We start from the raw sequence: 20,774 nt of genomic DNA on the forward strand, positions 1-20,774 counted from the left end.
ACTGAAACAATCTTCTTGATTCAATACAGCCTTTGAACAGGTCTGATATTTTTTCTGTATGTGTGATTGCTGCTGATAGAAGCCATGGAGAGAGCAATACTTGCTGCAGGCCCCTTCCGAATTGGGGGCCTTGCAACCTTATTAGTCCAGAGGATTTATTCTTCTATCTAAAGAGCAGTGAGCACCCCGTTCTTTAACCTTTAACTCTGTAGTCTGAGATTTTTCTAGGTGGCTTAAAACAAATAAATATCAACTTTAAAAGCCTGGAGTGTTACACTGAAAAAAATATTTGAGTTACTGTTCAGCTATTTGTATTATAAATAAGGTTATTAAACATGTATGTAGTGCGTTAGTCATTGATATTTATTACTTCATCTATTTTCTTGGCTTCTTAGACACGTGAATACATACCAGAGATAGCAGGAAGGAACGAATATCCTCAACAAAGCAACCAGAAATTTTGTTTTCAACTTCAGGGATGAGAAGTAGATGTCAATTCTTGTTTGGTTTTATAAATCTTGTTTTTTCTGTTTTTACTCAATTTTTGATAATGTTACTGATTTCAGTTGTAGCATTTTTTGTTAGAAGTTTTTGTAAGAGAGACAGGTTAGTTATTTTTGTCTTTCCTCTTAGCCATATCTATTCTTTCACAAGAAGCTTGTCACCGGTTTGCGGGACAGTTCGACCCAGTACCGTGACAATTGAGGCAGGGGACCCACGGGCCCACACCCCGGGGAAGGGGAAGGGGGAAAAGGGAAAAAGGAGAAGGGAGATGGGCCTAAGAACAAAACAGCGGCAATGATCTGAGGAGGAAAGCTAGTTTACTAAATAAGATATCAGGAAGCAAAATAACACAATATAATACAATATAATTGGAATTGAGGTTAATGAATCAAATAAAATGAGCAAGAGAGAGTGTCCGATAAACCGAAGGCCTTACGCTAACGCTGAAGGCGGACGGCTGCAACAAACACCCACTGCTGAGTCGATCCCGAAGGGAAGAAGAAAGTCCTGTGACTGCAAGTAGTTTTTATCTTTCCCTCTGAGCGTAAATACGTAAAAATGCAAAGCATCGCAAAGTCCTCTGGGGAATGCAGTTTTTCTCTTCTGAGACAGGTACACCCAGAACTATCGAGGATCCACAGAGCTGGAGCATTAACTCCTTAACTCCCAATACACCACATGATGCCATGATGTGGAATATCAATAATGCAACAAAAATCATAAAACCATAACAAAGCTGAATCCTCGCAGTATCATTTAAACACACAGAAAAATCAACTCTGGTCTGAATAAAATCTGTAAAAATTCACCAAGCATTTTGATAGCTGGGAAAAGAAAATTCCCTAAGGTTTTGGAAGACCCAGTCATATGAATAAACATGCACAATGATTTCTGCCTAGGGGATTTTAAAATACATAAATATAGCTCTATGCACAATCTTGCAACCATTTCTGCTGGGCTGTTTTTACTATGATTTATCATGTTATGGTAATATTTATGAGATACCACTTCACAGAATGACAGTACTCTTCCTGACAGTGAAATGCCTTTAAAGACTACTTGAACAAAAGGCTTACATATTCTACATAACCTAAAAACATCCTAAATACTCTATATTCACATTTCCACAATAATCCTATATAGATTTATATATTATATATTATATATCATGCAGAGTTCATTCTGTTTTGCTGATTGTTAGCTTAGATAACATGTTGAGTTCTGCTCAGTAGTGTTAAAATAGTACTCCGTTTTAATGCCACTGAATTTATATTTTTTTATGTTATGTCATGTTCTAGTCTAGTAGAAAATAGTATATTCTTTTGTACAGAAGACACTGTCATAGTAAAAGTGACAATAGAAAGCAAACAGAAAACTCACTGTTGAAATGCATACCTATGTTTTATGGGCATTCTCTCTTTTGATCCTTTCCCTTGGAACAGTGATATTTCCATTAAACTGAGCAAAAACCAGAGCGATGCAGTCTGCATTTGACAATTCCTGAGCAAACCAATGCAGAAAAGACTACAGTGTATTAAAAATGAACACTTCTAGTGCTCGTATCCAGTTCACATGTGTTAGTGATAAGCTGACCTTCTCACTAGGCCTCTTCCTTTCACAGGGCTAAAGAAAAGCTTATTCCACATAGCTATGTGAGAAGACTGGAGAGAAAAGTAGCACATCTGAAATGAGTGATGCTTTTTTTGTTCTTACCAAAACATTACTGACTTCTTGCAGCACACTGAAGGTTGCTGCTGGGGATACAGTGTTAACTTGCTACAGGCAAATCAAGGAAAAACTCCCTGCTCTTCTGCAACCAGACTGGATTTTTACAGTTCCTGACTGAGCTATGGATTAGACCATTTGCATCTTCAATATGCAATAGTTCACAGTAGATATAAGCCTTGTTTATTCTCCTTAAACTTTAGCCATGCTATTTATCTTGAATTAGGATTATCTGCATGTTTCCAAAGAAATGATGAGAGTAATGAGCAATTAGTCCATAGCAAGCCAGGTTTTCATTAAACTCTTTCCTTCTGTGTATATTTCTCCTACTATTAATAGAAACTGACCTTTATGTTTGGAATTGCCAACTCTCCAGAGGTGCTCAAGTCTTAAAGAAAAAAAAAAAAGACAATGTTTCAGTAGCTTATCCTTGTAAACACCTCTGCCACAACTGAGAAAAAAAGTACTCTGTTTATTAGTTAATTAATATTAAGAAGGTTCATTATCATTAATAAAGTTAATATCCAACTGTAGTTTTATATAGCCTTTACAAGTGCATTAATGGTGTTTAGTAAAGGTTCTTGTTTTCATAAATCAGAGTTTACAATGCTATAATTGACAGGTTTTTGTTTGTGAAATATTGGATGTGCTCTGAAAGACAGAGTTTCAGCTTTCTAGGTTGTTAAAGAAAAGTGCAAGACCAGTACAGAGCACTTTCCAGGAACTTTGATTCAGGACTATACAATCCACCCAGATTCTGTACCACCTCTCCTTTGAGATGTAGGGTTAAAATACTGACATTAACTTGGAATGAAACGATCTAGTTTGTCTGCCCTGTGGAACATAAGCTATCAGGGATATGTATGTATACATATATCATATTTATATATATGCCTTAGTAACCATACATTTAATTTTTCATGAAATTAATAAAATAATCTAATAGTTTAAAAATCTGTCTGTAATTCGTATTTCGTGGAGAAGTGGGTATGTTAAAATCATGCAGATACACAATCATAGAATCATAGAATATCCTGAGTTGTAAGAAAACCACAAATATCATTGATCACCACTGAGAGGAGATCAATGCCCATCTCTTTGCTCCCTGTCATGACGAAGCTGAAGGTCTCCCCTCAGTCTCCTCTAGGCCAAGGGACTTCAGCTGCTCCTCATACATCTTTCCCTCTAGACCCTTCTCTATCTTCATAGCCCTCCTCTGGATACTCTTTAATAGTTTTAAATACTTTTTGTATGGTGATGCCCAAATCTGTACACAGTACTCAAGGTCAGGCCTCACCAGTGTCATGTACAGTGGGACAATCACTTCCCTCAACCAGCTAACAATGTCATGCCTGATGCACCCCTGGTTGGCCCCATGGTTGGCCTTCCTTGCTGTCTGGGCACAATGTTGACTCATATTCAACCTGCTTTTGACCAAGACCCCCAAATCCCTTTTAGCAGAGCTGCTCTCCTGCGTATCATCCACCACTTTGTATGTGTAGCCACGTTTGCTTCATCCCAGGAGAAGAATCCAGTACTTGCACTTGTTAAAATTAATGTGGTTGCTGATTGTCTGGCTCTGTAATTTGTCTAGATCTCTCTGAAAGGCTTCTCCACCCCTGAGAGAATTAACAACTCCTTACAATTTAGTATTGTCAGCCAACTTACTCAAATCACTTTCCAGTCTTACATCCAAAACGTTTAGGAAAACATTAAAGAGAACTCAGCCAGCAGGATGAGGGAGGAGATTGTCCCCCTCTATTCTGCCCTCCTGAGGCCCCAGATAGATACTGGGTCAGGGCCTCCAACATAGGGAGGATGTGGAACTTTTGGAGAGGGTTCAGAGGAGGACCATGAGGATAACCCAAAGGCTGGAGAACTTATCCTATGAAGACAGTCTGAAGTAACTGCAATTGTTCAGCCTGGAAAAGAAAGGGCTAAGAGGAGACCTCATTATCTCCTTGAGGTTCCTTCCAAACCAAGCCATTTTATGATTCTATGATTTTATGAACTGTCCCTAAAATGGAGCCCTGGGGAACCCCACTAGTGACTTGCTACCAGTCTGATAGAACTCCATTTACTATAACCCTTTGACCCATCAAGCAATTGCTCACCCATCACATTATGTTTTTGTGTAGCTTTTTTGTATAGTTTATCCAAAAGGATACTGTGAGAAACAGTACTGAAAACTTTACTGAAATCCAAAACTATAACATCAACTGGCTTCCCTTGAAAAATTAGATTGCTGACCTTGTCATAAAAGGGAATTAAGTTTGTTAAACAGGACCTTCCCCTCATGAACCCATGTTGGCAGTGACCAATGACTATATTGTCCTTCAGGTGTTTTTCAATAACTCCCAGCATAATTTTCTCCATAATTTTACCAGGCACTGAAGTGAGACTGACAGGTCTGTAATTACCAGGCTCTTCATTCTTGCTCTTCTTGAAAACTGAAACAATGCTTGCAAGCTTCCAGTCAACTGGGGCCTCTCCAGATTCCCAAGACTGTTAAAAATAATTGAGAAATGTTTTGCGATGACATTGGTCAGCTCTCTGAGTACTATGGGATATATTGGGATATATCTGGCCCCATGGATATGCATGCATCCATGGTTAGCAGAAAATCCCACACAAGTTCAAGAATGGCTGAGAGTTGATCATCTGTGTAGTCGTGGTCCTTCAACTCAGAGGTCTCACAGGAGGTCTCATACTTCGAAAGCTGTTTTTATAAAAGTGATACTTTAGAAAGTAAAGGTTGAGAAGAATGAATGGATGCTTTGCTGAATTGTAACTATGCAGTCTTCTATATAGGGATTTCCATACTGCTTTTTTAAGGATAAGGTAGACTGAGCTGTCCTGTCTCGTGACTGTCATGGCTGTATGCTATACTATCACATTGGAAAAAGACATGTTCAATGATAGCTTCTTATTTTAAGGTTCAGAAAAGTGCAGATAAGCACTGTATTGCATCATGACATGGACAATGTAATGTCTCCATTGTACCTTTGTTTTTGCCTTAAACATTTCAAAGCAATCAGTCGTAGAGTTGTTTGTGCTGTGTCAACAGTGCTGGAAAATGAATAGATGGCAAACAGGAACACCAATTAATGTCTGTTGTGCTGGTGATTTCTTGAGTAGACTTCTGCTCACTGGAAATTGGAGTGAAGTAACTAATTAATGTCATATAAGACAAAGAATACGTAAAATAGTAATAACTTTGCTCATTTATCACAGATTTGCTGAAATAAGGTGAAAGCCTCCTTTATCCTACTCCAATGTGTTGAATTTCTTAGCTCCAAGACTAGGAGCACGTATCTTCTCTTTAAGTTCCACGAGGAACTTTGTTTCTTTGTTTGTTTTGCATTGCTACAAAAATTCTGGAAGGTTTCACAAGTTATTAACAGATTTAAGAAGGATTTTTCACTTGTTTCTTTGCAGACTCTTCCCCAAAACTGTTGATGCAATTTCTTTTCAGTTCTCATCCTTGATATCTCTAACAGGCCTGAAAAAACATAATGGTATTACAAGCACAGCTTGAAAGGCTGTTAGGTTTGTTTGGGATGAGATGATGATTTTGCAATAGCAGAATAGTGCAGGTTTCAGAGATGCCTGCAGGCTTGCTACTAGTGTGAAACACAAGAATGTCAATATTCATGAGACTTAAGATTACATGCCTTATATATATATATATTATAAACTATGGGTATATATAGATACGTAGAAAGAAAATGCACAGATTCCATTAAGGAGGATAATTCAGAATGCAAATGATATTAATGAGAATATTAGTAAACAATTCAAATATTTTGATTATTTGTGAGTGCAATGGCTAGGAATTGTCGTTTTCTCTCTTTTAAAAGTGGATGGCAGACAAACTAGAGCTTGTGTGAACTTAAGGGAAAACAGTTTCAGTCTAGGCTGCTCATTTTGTCAGTTTTCCCTTTCCTGGTCTCCCTATGAGCTGCTATTCAGGGCTGATCTCTGCATCAGCTATATCCCTGTTGTACACAGGCTACAAGTGCACTAAAAGGTAGACCAGCTTTCGTACATGCCTGAGAAATGACGTCTCAAGAAGATATCACTATTATTAGTGGGAAAAGAAAACACCGTTTAATTACTGAACATTAAGTACTGAACATACACATAACATCTGGGGAAAGTGAGTCTATTTTGTAGATACTGCTGATACCCTTAAAATTATGGCGTGATCAGCTTTGCATAGCCAAATGGGATGTAACTGACTTTGACCTAAATATTTGCTCTTTCTGACAAAAGTAGGAAGTTAGGAGGAAGTTATACTTTGACTGTTGTGTATTGTGTATGTTTCATCAAGAATATCTCTTTTAGAATCTGGATAAGTCATATCAGCTGCCCATTTTCGAGAACATGCTGTACAAGAAGCAGTTGTCACAATCAAACAAGTTGTCCAGAAAAGCTAGAATCTCCATTTCTGAAACCTGGTTAGACTCAACCTAGATTTGAAGTTGCCCTGCTTTGAGTAAGGAGCCTCAAAAGGTCCTCTTAACTTAAATAATTTTGTCAGTGTTTAGTGATATTTCAAAATCATAAAAAATGACCTGCTTCTCCATCTGAAGTGTTAGTTTTATATTTTTAACTAAAGAAATAATTTTAGATTCATTATCCCTCAGATTTAGTTCATCAGATAAGGTGAAACTTGCAAGAGTCTTTGTTTCTGTATCCTGTACTGAAGTCAGTTAAAGATGACTCTGCGCTCTGTACAGCGCTCACTAAATCCAAATACTGAAGTGTAACTTGAATACAACTTCTTATGTTGTACATAGCTTTTCTTAAATTTAATTAAAATAACATAAATTTTTCTAAAAGAAGTTTTTAATAATGAAAATTAAACTGCTTAGCTTAACAAACATTTTGATTACCCATCAGGTTAACATCTGAATCATTTTTAAGTAGTTATTGAAAATGCCATGTTTTGGACTGCAGTCTGTTTTATGTGATAAAATAGATTCTATTATTTAATTTATCACTGAAGTTTCTGAATGCCACTATAGACTGATCTTGTTATTGCAAGGCAAGCAATCAAGTTCACAATTACTCATGGATATTGGTGCTAAGCTTATATTTATACAAGCATTTGACATGGTAATCAATGTGATACCATGCAAGATTGATTAAAGTTGATCATGCCATAACTCATTTTTGCTTTGTGAAACAAATTTAGGGTAGACTGATGAAAGAAAGTGGCTTGGAACATTTAGAGTCCACTGGGTGTCCAGTATTCTTGTAGATATAGTCAATAAAAGTGGCATTGATTCACTGCTTTCCTCAGAGTGTACAGAAATAAAAGAAGTTGGAACAAATGTGGATCTTGCTGTAGCTGCTGCAAGTAAAGGTGACTATTGCGGAGCACTGAGGACACATAGTAACTTGCAGCTTTGCCTGTTTATTTCAGGTAGAACACTGAAGCAAGGCTCTGGGCACTCCTGTATTTGCCTAGCTTTGTCTCTTATCCGCGTCTGGAAAATATTTGCCTGAAAAGTCTTCTTTCTTCAGGCGTGAATCTTCTGACATCCAGGAAGGAAAACCCGCTACTTGAATTACCGCGAAAGGGAAACATAATAACTGTTGGCAGTGCTTCTGTAATACGAATATTCATCTTCCTAAGAAACACTTCTTAAGAAAACGCTTGTAGTGCTGTCATCGGCTGCTTAGTGAGTGCAGAAGTTGAGTGATTTACGCCAGTCCTGGCGAGCGCTGTGTTTTTGCCAGCCATCTGCCCCAGCTAATCTCCGAATTCCATCTCCAAACGGGGATGATTTACAACTTCCTTGATTAACGACATCTCTCATTTTCTTCCTAACGCGGAGCAATTAATCTCACCCCGTCCCTGGGGTCCACCGCAGTGATAGGTTTCGGGGGGGGGGGGAGAAACAGCAAAACTCCTCCTGGATGTGACACTTATTACTGCCCTGCTCTCTCGCCCTTCTCTCCGCGGCGGTGCGGAGTTACCCAGCGAGGTGCGCAGGTGCCGGTTCGGACCGGGCAAAGGGAGCGGGGCGGCCAGAGCTGCATTGCGGATGGAGCCGGCGACTCTCGGGAGGGGCGGGCGGCCGCGTGATGCCGGGGGGGGGGCGGGGGGGAAGGCGGTGAGTGCCCACGGAAGGGAACGTAGACGGCTCGGGGCACCGAGGGGCACGGAGCCTCCGCCCCGCCCCGTCGCGGGAGGAGGGCAGGGAGGGAAGAAGGGGGGCCCTGCGCGGAGCGGTGAGAGCTCTGTTTTGGTAAAGCAAATAATTAGTGTCTGAAGGACGCGAAACAGTAGGCTGGTTTTGTTCAGATCGCCGTGCGTCAGGAGCCGGGCTGGAGGTGCTGTCTGTGTGCCAGCAGCGTGCGCTGCTGTGATGCGGGAGGAGCGGCGGGCTCGGGAGCGCGGGGATGCGCATGGGCTCGGGCACATCCAGAGTGGTGAGGGATTGCTTCTGGAGCACCCTTAAACGACCCAAAGGAAAGTGAACGACAAGGTAGGGTGAAAAAATTCTCTGCTGTAGTTAACGCCGCTGGCGTCACGTGCGAGTTGATGGTGTTTACTTTTAGTAGCTCCTCGTTAAGCGCAGAGTGCGTCCGTGGAACGATGGAAAATGAAATAAAGGGTGTGGGTGCGGTTTGGTGGGGAGTGAGCACTGTTTGAGGTGTAATGCCAGGGCCGGGATGCTGCGTTTTGAGTTACAGTTCAGCCGTGCCTGCGTTTAGCAGTGGGTGCTTCAGCACTAGGCTCGATGGAGCTGCACTGAAGAAAGTTATTTAAGCAGATTGTTCCACTTTATTATAAAACCTCCGGGTTTTGAAACCAATCAGCTCATCACTTAGTTTGTAGGATAATGCAGTAAATTTATTCACTGTCTATATGTGGGTTAGAAGACCCATTCTGTCACTTCCTAATTTTTGGTGTCTTTTCTCATTGATCCTATTGAGAAATCCTTTTTTAAGTCATCTTTTTCCCTCTTTTTTTCATTTTTTTTAATTTTCCTGACAGATCTTGTGAAGGTTACCAATGACACAGAGGGACAAAGTTCATCGAAGTTGCTTGAGAATGATGTGTTGAAACTCGGAAGCAGGGGGTGTTTGAGGTTCATACATGTTGACCATCATTTGATGCTCTTTTCACTATTACTGATTCCATTTCAGAATGACTTGCTCTCTGTTAAGGCCATTGGCAGAGCATTAGATAAGCACTTCTGACTTATATAAAAAAGACTTGTGATTGCTTCATTTTAGACCTGTCCTGACCTGGTTTTAGGGCGAGGTGAGAGTAATGCAGTTTTTTCTGGTGAGGTGGAATTTGACCTTATCCAGATTTGTGGTCCATGGATTGCTCTGAAGGTTAATATTGTAGATGGTTTGTCTTTTTATGCTGAAGAATTTCGAGCATCTTTAGTACTATCAAAATATTCCTTGAGTTTTGTCATTTTACTGGGAAGTACAGAGCAGCAGAAATCCCAGAAAAACCCGGCACTTGATTCACATTTGTCTTCTCACAGTGTGCTTTTTATGATGAGGGGAAGTGGTGGAAAGCTGACAGTGATCATATTCTGATATGGTAATTCTGCAGATTGTATATCAAGTCAACACACCTTATACTGCAGTGGCCTTGAGTAGTGTTGCAGATGTCTGTAGGAATGAAGGAAAGGAACTGTGGTTACATGGATTAGCTCTTCATCAAATACACATGAGAGCAACAAAGTTTTTATTTGCATCCTACTGAAACACTAATGTGAAAAGAGGAGAAAGAAGTAATTTTAAACAGTTTGTACTTGATACCACAAGTCCTTTGCCTTACATGCTTAGCAGTTCCTTTGATAACTATTTAGTCAATGTCATGATTTGAATTCATTGGTATCTACTTCTCCTTTACCTCTTTAAATTGTAGAAGTGCAAGTCACTGCTTTATTGCATTTAATCAATAGTTAATCAGTGTGTTCAAATCATATTCAGAATGTAATCAGAAAGAGAAAGCATTTTAATCTTAACAGAGGCAAAACTATATTAAAATTAATTCTTATTTATAGCATAGTCACCTTCTCCAGCTCTTTTTCATTTGTGTTATAAGATGTCAGTATCTAATGGTATCAGGGGCAACTTGGATTTTTTTTCCTTTAGTAACATGAAAAAAAACCAACAGCCCAGCTTTCTGCATTCATTTTCTTAGTGCTTTCAACTTCTCCCAGCCAGTGTTGGCAACCAGGGTTAAATATAAGGTGAAGGTGGTGCAGGAAAAGATGAGCTGCAATGCTACTATGTACATACATCATGATTTCAATATGCTTTTCTGGACTGTTCTGACATGAAAGTTACCCCCTCTTCCAGAAGTAAAGTTATTCATGAGATGAGTTATTCGATATCTCCCCTGAGCTGTCGACTTTGCTTATCACAACCACAGCCTGTCAGAACTGTGTCCTGTCCTTAGGCTGCCGCAGGCAAGGAGGATGCTCCAGTAATATCAGAGGTGGTTTTCAGCTGTATTTTCATTTGCAAACTGTTAAAAATTCTCCATATGAAGTATGCAGACCTCTATACTACCATTAAACTTGCCGTTGGTAGGCCTTTTTTTCATAATTATGCATAGTAGCCTTCTTGGGAGTCAATAGCATGATATAGGCTAAATTTTTTCTGTTGTAAAATGTTGAAATACATTTGAACTTTCACATGGTTGACTCATGATATGTGGATGTGTAGCAGCCTTCTTGAAAATTCTGGATGAGAACCAAATCTCTGCAAAGGTGTCTTTTTTTGGGAAGGGGGCAGGAAGGAGAGAGGTTATAGTGATGGTGTTACGAGGTGATGAAATTGAGGCCTTGGAATGATGGTATAGTTAATTAGCCCTCATGTTCTTACCATATTTAAGTTTTGTTCTGTAATAGAAACTTAGGGGGTGGTTTAGAAATAAAGGAAATACTCACCTGGGCTGCCAATGTAGTGCAGCAATATAAATTTATAACTTCATTAGTTAGATATAATATATAAATATGTATATATATCTATATAATTTTATAACTTTATGACACCTGTGGAGAGGGGGCTTTGAAAGATCTAATCAAACATTAGTGTCATTGCAGAACTTGTGATGAGACAAAGTATTCTGATTGCTCACGTTTGAGAAGAAATTACTGAAAGTGGACCAAGTGCTGAGAATTAAGCCTGCCTTGCCCTAGGTACAGGGAGATGGTGTTTTGTTTTACCAAGTGAGATGAATGCCATGTAGGATATGGACTCCATCTGTGGCATTGCTAGGGGACTAGCAGCAGAGAAGTAGAACCTGAGGATAAAAGACATTTTAGCACAATAATAACCTGAATAAAGTTTACTTTCAGAAATTCACAGGATATTTCCCCATTAGAGTAAGTGGGTTCTGAAGCACTCACTGGCAGCAGAGAGGGGTAGGGTTTTATTACAGAAGTTTTGAGGTGAGATCTTTTACAGAAAAGTACATTTAGCAGTAGTATGGGCCCAGAGAAATGTTTGCATTTAGTGTCAAAGCTTGAAATGTCATGCCATGTAATGTTCCAATCAAGTTCCCCTTCAATCTGTTTAAAATGTGTTTTCAGATTTATTTATTTATTTATTTATTCTCTTGCCAATGTTTAACCCCTCTCAAGTGATTTCTCCTCTTCTATGTCAGGTTTAAGCTGCTTCTCTGTGCCTGAACAAGTTAAATCAGTGTTGTGTGCAGCCTGGCTCTCCATTTTTGTTGCTTTTGCTTTTCCTCCAGCACTTTAAAGTCAAGAGAGAGATGAATGCCTCTGCTCGCTCATAGATCGGACTGTGCTTGGGACTGGCTCCCTGCCTCTGTGGGACATGATGCACTCTTACCAATTCCCCTGAAATCATGGAATATTTAAATGCTTTCCAAAAAAATTGCTTTTTTTTTTTTTAATATGAATATTAAAAAACTAAAGTGTAGATATTTCCTGATATGCTTTTCTCACTCTAAAATACCAAGGGCAGATAGAAGAGATTTCTCAGAAGTCTGTGGAACTGAAACTCAGATATTGATAGCATCTTAAGAAGAACTTTAATGCCTGCAACAAAAAATACATATATATATTTTGTTAACTTCAATTAAACTGCTTACATTTCAGGTAATAACGCAAGCTTTTATATAGCTCCTACATTTTACTTAGTCATAGGTTCATTGAATGACTTAGGTTGGAAGGGGCCTTCAAGGTCATTCCCTCAGGCAGGTTTGCTGACCACCAGGTCAGGTGGCCCAGGGCTTCATCCAACTTGGCCTTGGATGCCTCCACAGATGGACCATCTATAGCTTCTCTGAGCAGTCTGTGCCAGTGCCTCAGAATTCTCTAAGTGAAAAACTTCCTCCAAACATTTAATCTAGATCTCTTTTCTTCCTGTTTACATTACCCCTTATCCTATCACTACGCTGCCTGATAAAGAATCTCACCCCATCTCTCCTGTAGGCCTCCTTTATGTACTGGAAAGCCACACTGAGGTCTCCCTGGAGCCTTCTTTTCTCCAGGCTGATCAAACCCAACTTCCTCAACTTTTCTTCATAGGAGAGGTGCTCCAGACCTCTGATCATCTTAATGGCTTTCCTCTGTATCTGATCCAAAAGCTCAATGTATTTCTTGTGCTGGGAGCCCTAGACATGCACGCAGTACTGCAGGTGAGATCTCACAAGAGCAGAGCAAAGGGGAGTAATCGCCTCTCTCACCCTGTTAACTATGCTTCTCGTGGTCCAGCCTGTGCTAGATCCAGTTTTATTGTCTTCTTACTATTTATACTGATTTTCTTCCCATTTTGATTCTTACTGATTGCTAATCTTTTTTTTTAATTTATTATTTTTTATTCATACTCATGTCTTTTTGTACTGGAATTCCCCAGAGCTAAGACAACAGAAAGTTTAGACATAAGAGTTGTAATGCTAACGTTTTTGATTTGTCAAGCTTCTATGTATGTAATGTTTCTATTATTATTGAATTGTCTGTGGGTAATTTACAAAAATATAATAATTGTATATTGTGAATGGTATTATATTGTTTTTTACTGTGCTAACTTCTGGGCAGTCATTCATGGAATGTTTAATATTAGTTGTGCCTAATAACATTAGAGGTAGGATGTAGAATGTGCCTGAGGGAGAAAATGAACGCATGGTTATTGCTTCAAATAATTAACAATATGAGTTCTTTACTATGCAAAATGTAAATTGTGTTATCGATCTGAAATGCCAACACTTACTTCAAAATCTCTGATGTTGTAGGGAGACAAAATTACGTTTTGTATTAAAAAAATTGAGGACTGTGTTAGTTGGAGTACCTAGATTCATTTCCAAAAAACATAAATTGCAGCTCATATTTATTAATCTTTTTTTTTTTTTTTTTGTGCCTACTACATGGAAGTCTTTGTATTTGTTCATTTCCAAAAAGAGAATGAAAGTGACCAGGAGCCTATCCTGCATAAGTCAAATAACAATTTTGCCATAATGTAACAGTCGCTTTGATATATACATAAGTTTTATATTCCTATCCTGAGGTTAGCCAGTATCATAAAAAATGTCAGAAATCTGTATTTTTCAAAATGAGCTTCGTATAAATTTCTGATTTCTGAGTTCTGCTTGTTTGTTTGTTTAAAATGTGCTATCTGAATCCTTTGACTGAAAATATCTCTCACTTTGATTTCACTGGGGCTTAGTCTGAATGTAGTGGTTTTGACTTCTCTCTGTCTTTGAATTTACTTCTGTCACTGAGAGTGAGATGCATTCTCTGATTGACTTTAATGTAAGACTGGATTCTAATAGTCCAATAACTGTGTAATTTGGTGTTGTTCCTCCAATTAGATACAAGAAGATTAATCTCAAAATAATAGCAAACAGGTCAAGACATTTTGAGAAATCCACTATAGTGACTATGTGATTATGTGAATTATTAGTTGCATGTAAATCTTCTTAAGGATGATGGATGGAAATCCCAGACAGAAACAGTGGTAACAATACACCTTTTGTGGTCTCTGAAATTAATTTAATAAATGTTTTCGAGATTGACTAATATACATGTAATGACTTTTTTGTTTAGGTCAATGTAAAGCTTAATGTATCCTGGAGATTAGTATTGATCAGGTAAAGCAAAGATCAATCCTAGATTTTGAGGTTCATTATACTTGGAAATAGAATGTGATACAAACATTACATATATGTTAGGCTGTAGTAAGCTTTTACAGTAATTATGGACAAATAAACTTTAAATTACTTGTATCATCTAAAAGTAAATAGAAAACTTGGTAAAAGATCAGTTGTATAAATAATCAGTGAAACTCCATATGTATTTTCTCAGTTTGAAGGGTATTCTTCAATTATTGAAGGGTATTCTTGAAATTAGTATTAGAGTTCCCTTTTGCTTCAGCACGAGAGGAATCTTTCTGTTTAAATTCATGAGCTGGGGCTGAGGAAAAGGTTAGTCTGTCTTTGTTTAGATATATATATACATATTTTATTGGTAAATTGTTTTCTGTCTTGGCTGTCTGTCTTAGATATTCTGGTCGAATTGAATTTGTGAAGCTGGAGAAGTACATGTGTAGAGAAGGGAAAGAGGTAAATTGCAGTACAATGTACCCTTCAAATATTGCATGGTAAGCGTAATTGATTTCACTGAAGGTGAACTACTGCCATTTGCTGGATAGGAAATATCCAGACAGAACGTGCAATATGTATATTTTAACAGATGTTTTTTTTTTTTCCTGATCTAAAATATCTGACCTGATATTTTACCATGTGTTAAAACAGAGTTGGAAATTCTGAAGATATTGGTTAAGAGCTTTCAAGAGAAGTAATTCTTTCTGAAAATCTCATTTTATCATAATGTCTGTTCTGTATGAAGTGAAATAGTGCAAACCGAGCTTTATCCAAGTTTCTTTGTAGAAGAAATCATGCTTTCCCCTCAGATTTTCATAACATGTTAAATATTTTTTTAATAAAAAGTAAATAATACTAATTATCTTTTACAAAAAGTAACCTTTGCCTTCAGAGAGCTTCAGATGGTTCACTGCAACAGACTGATATCAGTGTGATTATACTTTGCACTATAATCTGGACTTATATATCAAAATGATAGTTAAGCTATATATTAAAATGATTGATAGGTTATGCGTTTCAATTTATAAATGTTTATATATTTATAATTTTAATTATATATCTGAATGGAAGTTCATATAAATCAATTTTGGGAGCACTGTAGTCTTGACTTTGAAAATGAAAACTTAGTATCAACAGGTTGCATTTATCCATAAATGATCTTCATAGCTTCCTCACTGATAGATATTTGACTGTTAATAGAGTCATATTCTAGTTTATAATCTGAGAGGTCAAAATGCAGAAGTTAGAAAAACAAATTCCTAGGATATGGAAATCCTTTTACCAGAGCAGCTGATCTTATCAGTAGACTTCCTGAATTTCTCATTATTTATCAGAGTAAATCTGCAGCATATGTATTAATAAATCTGACATATTTATACCTGAAATAGCTAGCACTTTAAAATATATTGACAGGGATTTTTTTAGAGAGAAATCTAATACATGCTTTTTTCTGCTGCACTGAAATCAGCAAGTCCAATACGGTTATTTTGAATTTAGGAGATGAACAGACAAAAAATATATCTGGCAAGTGTTTTTCAGAAAAATAGCTATTAAAAATGTCTCAGAAAAGATGATTTTTCACATAGAAGTATTCCTCTTCTTACTCAAATATTTTGGATGAAATTTACAGAAGATTATTTTCCAATTAGCATTCCCAGGTGAAATAGGATTTAGGTCAATTTTATTGATTAGAAGAAATGTATCCAAAACTTATCTTAATGATTGCTGTTCTTCTTTAAATGCTTATGAAAGAAGATATTAGAATTAGTTAGGAATTGTTGTTCTTTATTCTCCCAAAATAATGACTCAATATAATGTTAACAGTTTCAGAATGGAAGTGAAAGTGAAAGAAAAATGGCAAGGAAGGTTATACTTTCTGTTTTGTGTGTGTTATTTATTTATTTTATGTAACTAATATATCTTGTTTGGAAAAAGTAATCATTCTCCATTATGCCCGACCTTTATATTAACACTTGTTCACTGCAGGAATTATTAAATTAAACACAGAAGACCTCTTCTACCTTGAGCTGCTTAATCATCCTATCCCTGCGGCATGTATAAGTCTGCCATAGCAACCTCTTCAGAGTATGGACTTCAAATGATAACGTGTATCAGATATCAGTCCTTTAATGATGCAGCCATCTGATCTTTCATATTTTTCTAATTGTTGATGGGTCAACTCAAATTAGGTCAGGCTTTTGCTGCAAGCTGACTTTGAGAAACTTTGGAATCAGTATGAAACTTGACCTACATTTCTGAACTGGGACTCCAGAAACTGGGCTGAAGAAAATCAGACTCTTCAGCCTTTTATCTGTGTGCATTTGCCTGCTGCTTTCATCTAATTCAAACAGTTCACATATTAAATATGAATTTTATTTCTTCTTTAGACTTATTACTAGATGTAATTAATTATAATTTATATTTGCATAAGAGCAGCAGAGGAGGGTTAAATTGCATGTAGTTAGGTGCGTATCTACACAAGAGTGTGTTGTATGTCTGAAAATTATTTGCAAATAAGTTTAAATGCTCTGTTGCCCTTCAGTAATGGAATTGAGCGTTTTTGAAGTAAAACCATATTTATTTTAAAAACTACAGATTATTATATCACTAATACTTTGCCATAAAACACTGCAGCTTTGACTGGTATCATGAGTCTCTTCCATAGTAGTTTGCATGAAGTCTGCCTCCAAATATGTTAGTAGGCTGCAATTCAGAAAGAAAACAGATCCCTATCCAGATCTTCCATCTTTTACAATCTTAACTATTGATCAGTTAATAATAAATTTGTCTGACATTGAGTCTGAACATTTTAGAGAAATTTCAGTTCATGGATACTTAGAATAAAATGAAGATTTAACAATAATAAAAGCAAGACCCTAGTGAGGTCTGTTGGTAGTATGGTTTGGTGTGTTGCTTTTACAACCAATAACATAACGCTACTTTTCTAAAGTGGAAACTATTTTCCATCACAAGAATACAGAAAAGTTTATGAAAGGAAAAGAAATACTTGCCCTTAGTGTAGTTTCTGTTTTGCTGATGTACTTCGCTGCTTTCCCTCTGAGTTTCTCCAGCTCTTCCATGATCATCTTGTATATCCCAACAACTCTTGCTTTTCTAAGCACACTGCATGAAAGGATGGCGTGTCCTCAGTTTTTGCCATATACCAGAACATGAAATGATCAAATGAGAGAGTGGTACTCAAGATTTTTGGCAAGGACTGACACCAGTATTTTGTTGTATTTTACAAACTGATCTAGTTAGACTTCACAGGCTTCCCATGAATGTGTATAAATATCCACATAAATGAAGAATCTCGGTGTAGAAAACATCCAGAGAACAAAAAATGTTGGGATAATACCACTGATACTAAAGAAATGGAAAGACTTTGATTAGACTGAATCATCCTGGACCACGCTTATGTACTCTTTAGACTGTATCTAATCCTTTCAATTGCACTGCTTTCTAAGCAAGTTTATTCTAATCTGCGATTTTTGATCTATGACAAATATGGTTTTGTTTTTGTTTAGGAAAGTTTAGTGCTCTTGTGATACTGTTTGTTTGTTTGTACTGATCTGAAGAAGCCGATTCTGACTTCAGCTTCTTAGTTCTTTGACATGCAAATAGCAATTTTGGTGATCCAGTATCAGCTTGCTCCACTTGCTGAATCATAGAAACAACAAGATGTTCGGCTAAAAGAGCAAGTGTTATAAATAATTGTGCTATAACCTACCTTGTATTATGAATTTGTGCCATTAGAGGAGAAGAATTACTTGAGGGGAAATGAATTAAATGTCTGCCACCTGAATAAAATGACTCCTAATGACTCCTATCTGAATGAATGGGTGCCCAAGCATAACTTGTCATAAAAGTGCTACTGATGAAACAAAGGCTTTTTTCTATTACTTTCTATTCTAATTTTTGCTAAATAAAACATACAGAAAATGAAGACAAAGACCACTGACTGTAATCATGTAAAAGTAAAATCAAGTTATTCAACTGATATGGCTAGAATCCATCTGTTGCTTAACTTTTCTGATTTTATTTAGCTTTTGCCATCTCTGTTTGCTTGTTTCTCATAAATAAAGAAACATTCTCACAGAAATGTAAATGGAAAATGTGCTTATGAGTAGAAAATTCCTCTGAAAGAGGATTATGGTACAAAGTAAAACGGAGTTTCTGCTTCCAGGCTTCATCAACTGTTTGGAACAAATTTTTCTTGAGGTTGCAGCTAAAACAATAATTTAACTAGTCTTGTTAAAGAGCTTTGTCTTAATAGACTTCCAAAAGAAATGAATAATTTATGTTAGAAATGGTTTAAAAGAGAGTTTTTAAGCTAACAGTCATTGGTAATCACATTTGTAAAATAGTTCTCCAATAGAAAATAATAGGCTACAATAGGAGAGCTAGTTGTCTGTTTCTGATATGTGAAACATATTCTTCACCTTCCGTGTTGTTACACTGTACTATTGACAAAGAGGCTTATATACTTTCAGTATTTAAATTTGAACTTGGACACTAAAGGATGTAAATAAGTGGAAGGAGTTAGGCTGCAGTTCAGGGTATCCAAAAAGGTGCAGTGTGACCACTTATCAGTTCTGATTAATACCACACTCCTTGCCTTGAATGCCTCCAGGGATGGGGTATGTGCAGCTTCTCTGGACAACCTGTTCCAGTGCATCACCACCCTCTGAGTGAAGAACTTCTTCCTAATATTTAAACTAAATGTCTCGTCTTAGTCCAAAACCATTCCCCCTTCTCCTATCACTATCAGCACATGTAAACAGTTGTTCCCCTTCCTGTTTATCCAGTCCCTTCAAGTACTGGAATGCTACAATGAGGTCTTCCCAGAGCCTTCTTTTCTCCACATTAAACAAGCCCAGTTCCCTCAACCTTTCTTCACAGGAGAGGTGCTCCAGCCCTCTGATCATTTTAGCGGCCCTCCTCTGGACCCATTCCAAGAGCTTTGTGTATTTTCTTGTGCTGGGAGCCCCAGTTCTAAATGCAGTACTCCAGATGGGGCCTCACAATAGCTGAGTAGAGGGGGACAATCACCTCTCTCTCCCTGCTGGCCACACCTTTTTTAAGGCAGCCCTGGATATAGTTGGCCTTTCGGGCTGCAAGCGCACACTGCTGGCTCATGTCCAGTTTCTCATTCACCAGTAGTAATAATAGGGGTCTGGCCAGAAAATGGAGGGCTATTTTATTTTACTTTGAACAGCTTGATAACTATTTTAATGTCCTCTAAATCACTTAATGGACACACAATTTTTTACAGTTCTTGGTACCTTGCAAAGAAGTTTCCTTCAACTCTTGTTACCCGGAAAAAATTTCAAGAAATGAATATGTATTTAGTATAAAGGAATTTTTAATACGTTTAATGCTCTCCATTGGTTGGATTTCATTTTTTTTATTTGTTGCTAGGTGGATTATACTGAAGTTACTAAAATGAAAAATCTAAACATTTTTACTTTAAGAAATGTTGGGGAATAGAAAGGAAAATGTAAGAGTATTTCTAGAGGATTAGCTGAAATTTTTCTGAAACTTTGCAACACTGGCAAATAATTGATTCTTAGGAATATAAGAAACAGAGGTGTCACAATGGGATCTTTTGTTTGGAGGAGACTGTTGGCTTTTCATAGTCAGCATTTTTGTTTTTTCCAAGTCTAGATTTCTGCTGGATCATCATGCTTAATGACTTACGCTTTACCAATATTTGTAATCCTCTTTTGCATTTGAACTTCAGAGTTTTGTGACAATGGATTCCACAAAATTGTTAAGTGTCTGTGGGCCTCTGTTCTTGGCTCTCTTTATGCATCTCTTACCCACGATGAAGACACTTTTTAAAAAAAAAGTCACTATATAACCTCTGAGATTTCATTTTTCACATACAACTAGGTGGTAAAAAATACAGCACAAATACCATGCTATTCTATTAAACACATAGAAGTTCTAAGGTATATTTTTGAATGTTTAGCTTTTCTTCATTCACATATATCTTTATAACTATAGCTATGTGCATATAGACTATATATATAGAATATATATATAGGTGTTCTGCAAATATATATATTGTGGATGTATATAATTATGCTTCCATATGGTCTTTTCATGAATTAATGTAGCTCTTTTACAGATAGAGATCCTGTGTCATTTATATCCTATCATTTTCTTTCTTCTACTATTACATATATGTGATTGAGCTCTAGTAACAGTCTATTTTAATTTTCTATGAATATATTACCATTTTACACACATGTGAGTGTATATACAGATGCTCACACGCATATGCATGCGAATTCACAAACTTCTGTTTTCAGTTTAGTGTTACTAAAGCAGCACAGACATATTTGATGTTAGCTTGACTACCAATTTTTATATATCCTGTTTAATCCACACAGCTGCCATATTTTTAGACCGGGCCATTTTG

The 20,774-nt window shown here is 37.2% G+C and overlaps 1 protein-coding gene and 1 long non-coding RNA gene across 2 annotated transcripts in view; one reads left to right on the plus strand and one right to left on the minus strand.

Annotated features, from left to right (window-relative positions):
* Window positions 1-20,774, minus strand: part of LOC136058636 (uncharacterized) — a 418,135-nt gene that overhangs the window by 225,813 nt on the left and 171,548 nt on the right. The gene's annotated exons all lie outside the window — the stretch shown is intronic.
* Window positions 8,454-20,774, plus strand: part of THSD7A (thrombospondin type 1 domain containing 7A) — a 262,887-nt gene continuing 250,566 nt past the window's right edge. Inside the window, exon 1 of the mRNA XM_065752262.1 lies at window positions 8,454-8,472. The gene's annotated coding sequence lies outside the window, so the exon portion shown is untranslated. The remainder of the gene's footprint in view (window positions 8,473-20,774) is intronic.

This window comes from Cyrtonyx montezumae, unplaced genomic scaffold (assembly GCF_038088225.1).
Source record: "Cyrtonyx montezumae isolate F1298 unplaced genomic scaffold, pur_monq_1.0 scaffold_8, whole genome shotgun sequence".
Lineage (NCBI taxonomy): Eukaryota > Metazoa > Chordata > Aves > Galliformes > Odontophoridae > Cyrtonyx > Cyrtonyx montezumae.